The following is a 9,471-nucleotide window of genomic DNA, read 5'->3' on the forward strand; positions in this document are numbered from 1 at the left end:
TTTTTAAAAAAAAAAAGTGTGTTGAGTCCCCATTAGTATTTAGGCAGGAACAGATATTAAAAATCAAAACAAAATGCCTTTTGATTACAACGCAAAGACTTTACCGCTAATGTATAAAGATAAATTAGAATCTGTTGTTTTGCCGTGTGGGGCCCCAGTACCGATTAGCTTAAATGCATAAAGAGTAGGTAAAATAAGCAAGATGGCCGTCACTATTGTTTTGTGATCAAAGAGGAGTCACAGGTTCGATTCAATCAAAGGAGGCAAGATTCTATGTTTCAATTCCATGTAAAAGTCTAAAGTTATGTTTCGATTAACCTCAATGCATAAAGAGGAATTAAACAAAAACAAGCAAAATGGCGACAGATGTGATAAAAGAAAAATTGAATTAGTTTTTTATAGTGACAAGAAAAAATAGCGAATCATTGTTAGAAATAGAATGAAAATAAAGATACTTGCCTTTGCGTGTCCAGCGCTGTGCAGAAAAGCTCTCATGCTTTATCTCCGACAAGTCCACAATACACATTTTTTTATTGTATAGTTAATTATTAATGTTGTTATTAACACAGATTCTTACCAGTGTGAAGAAAAGCTCTCATGCTTTATCTCCGACAAATTCACAATACACACTTTTTCATTATATAGTTAATTATTAATGTTGTTATTAACACCGAGTTTTACCAGTGTGAAGAAAAGCTCTCATGCTTTATCTTCGACAAGTCCACAATACACACTTTTTCATTATATAGTTAATTATTAATGTTGTTATTAACGATTGTTACCAGTAAAAATATAAACCATGAGGATTTTTAAAAGGGTGATAAGTGAAAAAAGCCAAGACATATATTTTATCCCTGTTTATTACCAATAGTTACAAAATTCAAAAGAGCCTCACACACACACACACACACACACACACACACACACACACACACATATGTAAAATGTTTATATTGTGTCACCAGTTTATCAGCATGTTATTTAACAAGTTTTTATTCTTCAAGTTAGTTCACTCACCCACATAAGGAATTGTGTCACTATCATATCCATTTTCTGCTGCAACCACTGAATTAAAGTGTTTCACTATTTTTTCCACAAGCATGTTCTCGCAAGAAACAAACACTTCTTTGGAAAGTCTTTTTCCGTCGATGTTTTGTATAGACAAAGGCTCAGGTTTTGTACATCCATGTAGATGGGAAAGCACAAACTTCTCCTTATTACATGCATGGACAGGGGAAATATCTGTGCAACCGAAACATTGTTCGCGAAGGTCGAGAATGCAAGATTCCACACAGTTTCCAAAATATGATTTCAGATACGGCGACACTGTTTCACACATAACTTTCGCATGCTCGATGCACACAAATATCTTCATAAAGTTCCGCCACGAACTTTCTGCGATGAACACTATCTCCAGGGAACCGTAAGCTGGTTTCTTCCTTATAATGATCTGACGGCGATTGTACAGTGTGGTTATCAGCAATTCATGTTGCTCACTTAGTGGGTAGGAAACACGAGGCTGCTCACCTGGAATAGCGATGTAATTGTCGATTACTGGAAACAATTCCTGAAGAGCGTGCCACTCCTGCAACTGTAGTTCAACACCGGCCGCCCCGCTTCTGTGTAGCCTGACCACAGGTTGGAAATCCAGATGAGAGGAAAGTCCGATTGAGATAACTTTTGTTTTCGAAGCATTCAAATAGTAGACGTGATCGAATAATATCGACTGGCGTATAAGACTAGTTACTTGTTTTTGTTCTTCAGGTAAATGCTGATCGCTCTCTTTCTGAAGAACCCCTTTGAAATTAGTGTACGGTTTAAATCTTTTTTTCAGCGGCATCGAAATAGAGGATTCCATGACTAAGAACTGCGAGATACTGCATGTCGCAGCGTGCAGGTATACATTTGAAGAAATGCGTGGGTGTGTTTTTGAGACGCATGCGCGCGTAGCAAACCAAGCATGTGCTGGACAAAAAAGGTGGAGGGGGCGGGGCATTACAAAGATCAATGGTGAGAGAAAAATCAGCAGAATATCATAAACGTCATATTGAGGAAATATTGGATAACAAATATTAATTAATTTAATTAAAGCATCAACCGCATTGTCGATCTGAAATTAGGTTTATAGACAGGGGGCAAAATGGAAAATATCGACGATGTTCTAGTATTGGATTGTTTCTGTATTTCCATCGGTATAATCCTCCACCACATTTGAAGCATACTGTTTTATCCTCTTTTTGAATGTAAAATAATCCTGCTTCGGACAGAGCTTCTACAAACGGGAATTCTTTTGATTGCCAGTTTCTGAAAGAGGACAATCTAGCATTGAAAGATCCCATCTCTGGATATTGCGTCATTGTTCTGTAAAGACACAAAACAAGATAAATATTATAAGTAAGCTGTTGTAAACTGTAACGCTACAAAATTATTAATATACTATTAGGACTATATGTAACTTGTATAAAATTTCAAACAGTATTTACTGTCAATATTTTCTAGTATACGTACCGAGTATTATAAATTTAATTTACGAGTCAGCAAATAAGTTGTTATAATATTGTCGTTTTTTATCGGTACTGGGAATAAAATTTGAAATTTATGCATGGGTTTACCAGAGTCTCTATGGAATAAATACAGAAAACAGTAATGCCCACAGTACACAGACCCGTAACTTTGTATCTGATGAGTGTTGTACGTATAGAATTTAGAGTTATTTTCCAAAAATCGCAAATGGTTATGCACATGTGGAGGTTTTCCGTAACTATCAAAAAATTCCCCCCGGGAGTTACTGTCTATGTAAATTGCTACCCAGTGCTTCCCGGGGCTATCTTTGGGATCTGTATTTACAATCAACGCTGCTGGTAGTTCCACATGTACAGGTAATTCATTAGCTGCGAAAACCCCAACATGATGATTGTCAAAGGCTCTATTTGATATTAACCCGTGAAGCAAATTTAAAGTCGACAGCATTGCTGGACACTAAATAGTAATATTGTGCAACTCACCTTGTTATACAATTAATCCAGATGAATATCTCTTTGATTATTAATTTCCATGAGAGCGTCAAATTCAGAGTAGATAACACAAGTCACAGTAGATTCCAAAGCCGATTTGAAGTGGACTTCCAAGCTAACAGCCCCTTGCCGTTGAAGACTGCAGTGGGATATGGCACTTGCATCTGCGTCTGGTGTTATATCGAAAACAAGTAATGCGTATCCCTGGGGGTATTCCTCACGCGATATATTGTTTCCTTCATCCATATAGTGTATCCCTGTTCCAGAGAATAATGTGTGATATGCTGTTATGTACTTGTTGTTTTCAAAGTCTGGTTGAAGTGGTTTGCCGGGAATTTGGACTCCATCAACATATAAAGTAAAGAAGTTGTAATTGAAATGTTGAAAATTGAATGGGTTTGTAGACAGTGTGCCGTTGAATGCATCGTTGGTAACAAACCCCACAACTAATCGTTTCGGAAGACGTCCAAGTATCACATTGTCAATTGTTTTTGAAACAATATCTTTTGGAATAGTTACAGCTTTAAGTTGTACTCTTGTTAGAGGGTATTTTGCTGTATGTTTTTGCAATATGCGATTGTGACTAAGTTTGATGGATGAACTGACCGATACTTTTCTCACATATAGTGTAGCATCCAGAATTTCCACTTTGCCTTCACTGTCATCTAATCCCATCAAGAAGAAAGTGTTTTTCGAAGGAATCAGTTTTATTCGCATTTCCACTCCATTGATCAAAAATTTCTCTTGATTGAAAATATCAGAATGCAAGTAACCAAACATATCAAATGTTTTACTCTGTTTTGTTAGTTGGTTACGTTTTGTAAAGCCTTTGTTGTCTTCCGAAACGTTATCAAAAGCGCCTGCTGTATCCTTGTACCACAATGCACTTTGGAGATGAGATGATTTTGCAGATATGTCATAGTTCAGTGCTTTTTCAAAATAAGACCTGTATGGGTGCATGTGAGATGGAAACGAGATGACTTTGTTATTTAAGTAGATTTGTACTTCGCTGAACATTGCATTGAGAAAATCATTGACAGGTCCAATTGTTTTATCTGTGGGTAGCAATAACTGACCATGCGCTTTTACAATTCTGGCATCTATATTCAACATTGTGTGTGCTAAATCCATATAATCATCACCATGTCCAGGTATTACAAACTCGGTGGGGGCATTATCAGCCAGAGAACTAACAGGTTTGTATCCGATGGTGTGGTGTTCTAAGATGCTTCTCTGAGTAGGTTTTACCGAGAAAATATCCAATTCACTTTTTAAACACTCACATGATTTCTCCCTAATTAGCGCCATATCTAATCAAAAATATCTGATGTTATTTGAATTTTCTTACGGTTGCGTTTGGTTGTTTTCTTGGTGTTTGTATTGGCACTGGATCTCTTCTTTCTGTGAGCGATCCTTCCAGTTCGCTGTCCCGAAGCAGAGTGATTCCTTTTGAAATGTTTATGCCCCTGATAACCTGATAACATTTCCTTGAGCTTTGTTTCAGCTTTTCTTTTAAGATTTGATCTGGCATCCGAAATTCTGGATTGTAGTGACTGTTTTAGGGGTGTTTTGTCTACAACATCACCTAACACATTTACCCCTGTTTTTAACATTTCTTTCCCTACAGCTTTCGCTCCTTTTTTGATAAGAGGCAAAGCTGACCGAAAAAGTCCTCCAAGAAAACTTCCAATGCCATGTCCTTTTTGATAGGCAGCACCGTAATATATGTTACCTACACCAGATCCAGCTTGTTGATGGTAGTATTGAAAATATGGGTCATTCATAATCAGAGCTTTTCACCCCAACGTCTAAAATGAAGTTTCAAACACACTAGTCCGAAGGAGAATGGGATGTGTGCACCAGTGCTATCCCTTAAGTCAATTTCTATTTGTTCGAAATTATGTTTCTGCACTGGGATGTAATGTGGTGAATCGAAAATTTGCACACCATCACTTCCAAAAGTATGTTCCATAGGATTAATGTTTATAATACGTAATAAAGGGGCGACAGCATCTCCCACCATATGTGATTCCGCAATATCTGTGTAAATATACATCTGGGAAGGAATTTCTCTCACAACATTTGGAGGCGAGCGTCCAATTTTTACTTCTGATAGATCATCGGTCGGTTTAAAACCTAATATCCGTGCCAGTTGAGGTGACAATCGTACATTTATGTTTCTCTGCTTGGTAGATATATCAACAGTCACATGTTTGTACGCAGGATGATTTCGGAGACTAAAATTTAATGTTTCAGAATATTTATTGATTTCTGCAACAATGCTGTTTATAGATGCGTAATAGCCTTCGGATATTCGAAGTACGTTCCATTTGACATCATCCATAGATTTATATTGAATATAATTGTTAAATCTTGTAATGTTTAGTATTGAATAAGGATAATGCACTTCTACCAATGCCATCTCCCATTTGTTGGTGTCCAACTCCACACGGTTCTGAAGCTTTGTGGTGTAATTAGTTAGAGTATTACTTGGGAAATATTTCATGGAACTGTTACTAGGCAAAGTAAGGTAGAAAGCGTTTGCTTTTCTCATGATGTGTTATGAAGGTTATTTGTACCACTGATGAGAATACCTACAAAAATTTATGCCTCTCTCTTTTTTTGACTCCAAAAACGATGCGCTAATCCAACTGTCAAATAATCTGGAGTAACCTTTCCAATGAACTAACAACTTTTTACTGGCTCCTTTACCTTTGGTCGCAAGGATTTTATCAATTTCATGCATATCCGGTAAGCGGACCAATTGCAACTCTTCCGTATAAAATGTTCCATCGATTTTATGTCCTTGTAGATCTTTTAATTCATACACTTGAGGATTTCTTTTCAAAATACGTTCCACCACAAATATTTCTCTTGTCCAATTTTCCATGTAACCTTTGTCAAAGCGTTTTTTGGTTTTTGTTATTCTCACTGTATCTCCTATTTTGAATGGCATCTTCAGTGACAATAGTGGAGATGAATCAGATTTGAGTTTTTTGTCATACATATTGTGCCATACTTTCAAAACCTTCTCAGGAGTAACATCTGCTGGTGCCATTTTAATACTCGAGTGAATTTTATGATTATAAGCTTTCAAAAGCTTTGGGAGTACATTAACATAACAGCTGGTTCTTTGCTTAGTAAAATACTTCCACATGCGTTCCTTTAAAGTTCTGTTGAATCTTTCAACAATACTAGCTTTAATATCAGGATTCTTTGTTGTAAAATAAATTACATTTTGTTTTTTGAGATATTCCTGCACAATACTGTTGGTAAACTCATGGCCTTTGTCAGTTTGTAATTTCAAAGGTTTTCTTTTGCTTTGTTTGAAAATTTGCTGGAAAGCCTTTTTTATACATACACCAGTTTTATTTTTTACAGGGACAGCCCAAGCAAGCCTGCTAAAAATATCGATAACTGTGAGTATATATCTGTACCCTTTGTTGTGATTCCGCAAACTCTGCATGTCTTTCAAGTCAGCCTGCCATTGGTCATCGATATTATGCACAAAATAAAAGTTTCTCGGAAATCGACGCTTTACAGGTCTATGCAAAGTGTTTGCAGTTTGCTTTGTCAACCAATGTTTGATTGTTGACAATGGTATGGATTTTTTTACAGCTTTCCATAGTGTTGAAGCTGTAGAATAGGATGCTGGATGAGATGGATTGTACCAGATATTCTCTAATATTTTTTCGCTCATGGTTTGTATCTTGACCAAACTGGAACAGTACGTTTACGTTTGTGTCCTGGAAATGATGATACAAAAGAAATTGGTTCCTTTTCTTCTTCTTCTTCTTCTTCTGCTTCTGTTAATTCTTGTGCCTCTTCTTGGTTAGCTCCGGACAGCGGAACATGGCGTCCGGGGTTGCCAAAAACAATCTGTTGAATAAACTCCTGTCTCCGGGGGTTACCTATATATTCTTGAGGAATATTAGATAACGCCAGAGCTCTATTGAATAGTTGCCACCCAACAGGATTGCTCGTTTTTCGTGGTCGAATTATATCCGATACTAGATCGACAATATTTGAGCCTTCAATTTTATTATTGTTAATAAAAACTGCCCCATATTTATCCCAATCTATATTACTATTATGTAAAAGACGTTCATACAACAGTTCGGCTTTTCTACGATACATGCTAGGTGTAGCAGCTAGAATTTCTTCTTTCATATCAGTCAACTTCTCAGTAGATTCTGTAATCGGTAGCGACACAGCTTCTCTTTGTTTTCGAGTAATAGACAGAAATTTTTGGAGCACAATACTGTAACGATTCCATTTTTCATCATCCGAAAGACCTTTGAGATTCAAAATTACTTGCATATCCTGATCCAATTGCGATAAGGATTTAGACGGTGCAGACATAACAGGATGTCTCATGTTATCCATAAATTCTTGAGGTATTATAACCATTTTTTTGGCATGCTCCATGTTCAGATTTTTTTTCACTTAAATAAACTTGATAACACACCTCCTATTAAAGGGGCTAATAACGCAGGTAAAAATCCTCCGTGTTGCACTAGTATCTGTTTCTTCTGCTTTGTAGAGTGTCCTTTGGCAGAGAGATTACGTATCACCTTCTTGTACCGGCTCAATCTTGTTTTCTGAGGTGTTGAAAGAGGAACATTCCCTTTTAGAACATTGTAACAACACTCACAGATTGAATTAACTAAGGAAGAATCAGCAGCTTGTAATATCGCTGTGCGAAGAGCTGGTTTAGCATCCGACAAAACTTGGAGCACTTTAGCGTGTTTCACTCTTGGAGCCATGATGACAGAATAAACGACTAGTGATTATGCTTGCTTTTTTTGTAGGAATATATACATAATTGATATCATCGTCGGGAAATATCCGCGACCGAAAACGTACTTCTTCCGGAGTGTTCTGCTTCAGATCAAACAGCAAATATCCATGGGGTTCAGCGGTGGCATTGTAATATGCATCTTTTATAAAATTTGGATTCTCCGGGTATACTTGTCTAGATAAATAATTAATTTGGGCTCTGTCTCTTGGATTTTTGAAGCATACAATATAATGACTATTTAAAGATATATCCCTATTCCCTTTTCCCTGATGGAATAGATTTTGAGTGATAAAGAAAAGACTAATATCACGATGATGACACCCTTTTGTAAATAAATCTGTGACTCTTTGATCGCATTCCCTCATCTGATCATCGATAATAATAAGATGAGGTCCAGAATTTGGCACAAATTGGTCAATATTAGGCATTCTTTCCCGAAATTGTACAAAACCAGGGAAATCATTGTATGCAGATTGCCATTCCCCGTAGCACACCAAAATATTGTTGAATTTTACATTTACCATTTGGGGTAAACACTGGAGAAAATGCTTCACAAAATATGTCTTTCCACATCCTGATGGACCAGCCAATATTGCAGAGAACGGATGTTTCCACAAGCACTCCATTTCTCAAACTGTGAAGAATGTTTTAAATTACATATAATATAAAAGTCGAATGTTATGAATATTTTTCTAGTTGTTAGATTTTACTGATATGTTGTATCTTCAAATTACATATATATATATTATATTGTATTGTATTATATATATATATATACACTTCATCAATAAATAAATATGCGTGTGTGTCTGTATATATATATATACACACACACACATACAGACAATTTTCTTATAGTACAAAATTCATTTTACAACAGCACAACAAATGCCAGATAGCATTGTATGCATGCGCGTTTGTAAACCCCGCCTACATATTCCGAGCATCAGCGTTGTGTTAGATAGCTCTCCATTGTTTCAACAACGATAAACAACTTGGTGGCCCAGATCAAATTGGTTCTGGAATCTACTGTGACGTGTACCGTCTACTTTGAAGTTTAAAAGGTGAGTTGCACAATATTACTATTTAGTGTCCAGCAATGCTGTCGACTTTAAATTTGCTTCACGGGTTAATATCAAATAGAGCCTTTGACAATCATCATGTTGGGGTTTTCGCAGCTAATGAATTACCTGTACATGTGGAACTACCAGCAGCGTTGATTGTAAATACAGATCCCAAAGATAGCCCCGGGAAGCACTGGGTAGCAATTTACATAGACAGTAACTCCCGGGGGGAATTTTTTGATAGTTACGGAAAACCTCCACATGTGCATAACCATTTGCGATTTTTGGAAAATAACTCTAAATTCTATACGTACAACACTCATCAGATACAAAGTTACGGGTCTGTGTACTGTGGGCATTACTGTTTTCTGTATTTATTCCATAGAGACTCTGGTAAACCCATGCATAAATTTCAAATTTTATTCCCAGTACCGATAAAAAACGACAATATTATAACAACTTATTTGCTGACTCGTAAATTAAATTTATAATACTCGGTACGTATACTAGAAAATATTGACAGTAAATACTGTTTGAAATTTTATACAAGTTACATATAGTCCTAATAGTATATTAATAATTTTGTAGCGTT

Source organism: Lepisma saccharinum, chromosome 25, assembly GCF_977018435.1.
Source record: "Lepisma saccharinum chromosome 25, izLepSacc3.1, whole genome shotgun sequence".
NCBI classification, from domain to species: domain Eukaryota; kingdom Metazoa; phylum Arthropoda; class Insecta; order Zygentoma; family Lepismatidae; genus Lepisma; species Lepisma saccharinum.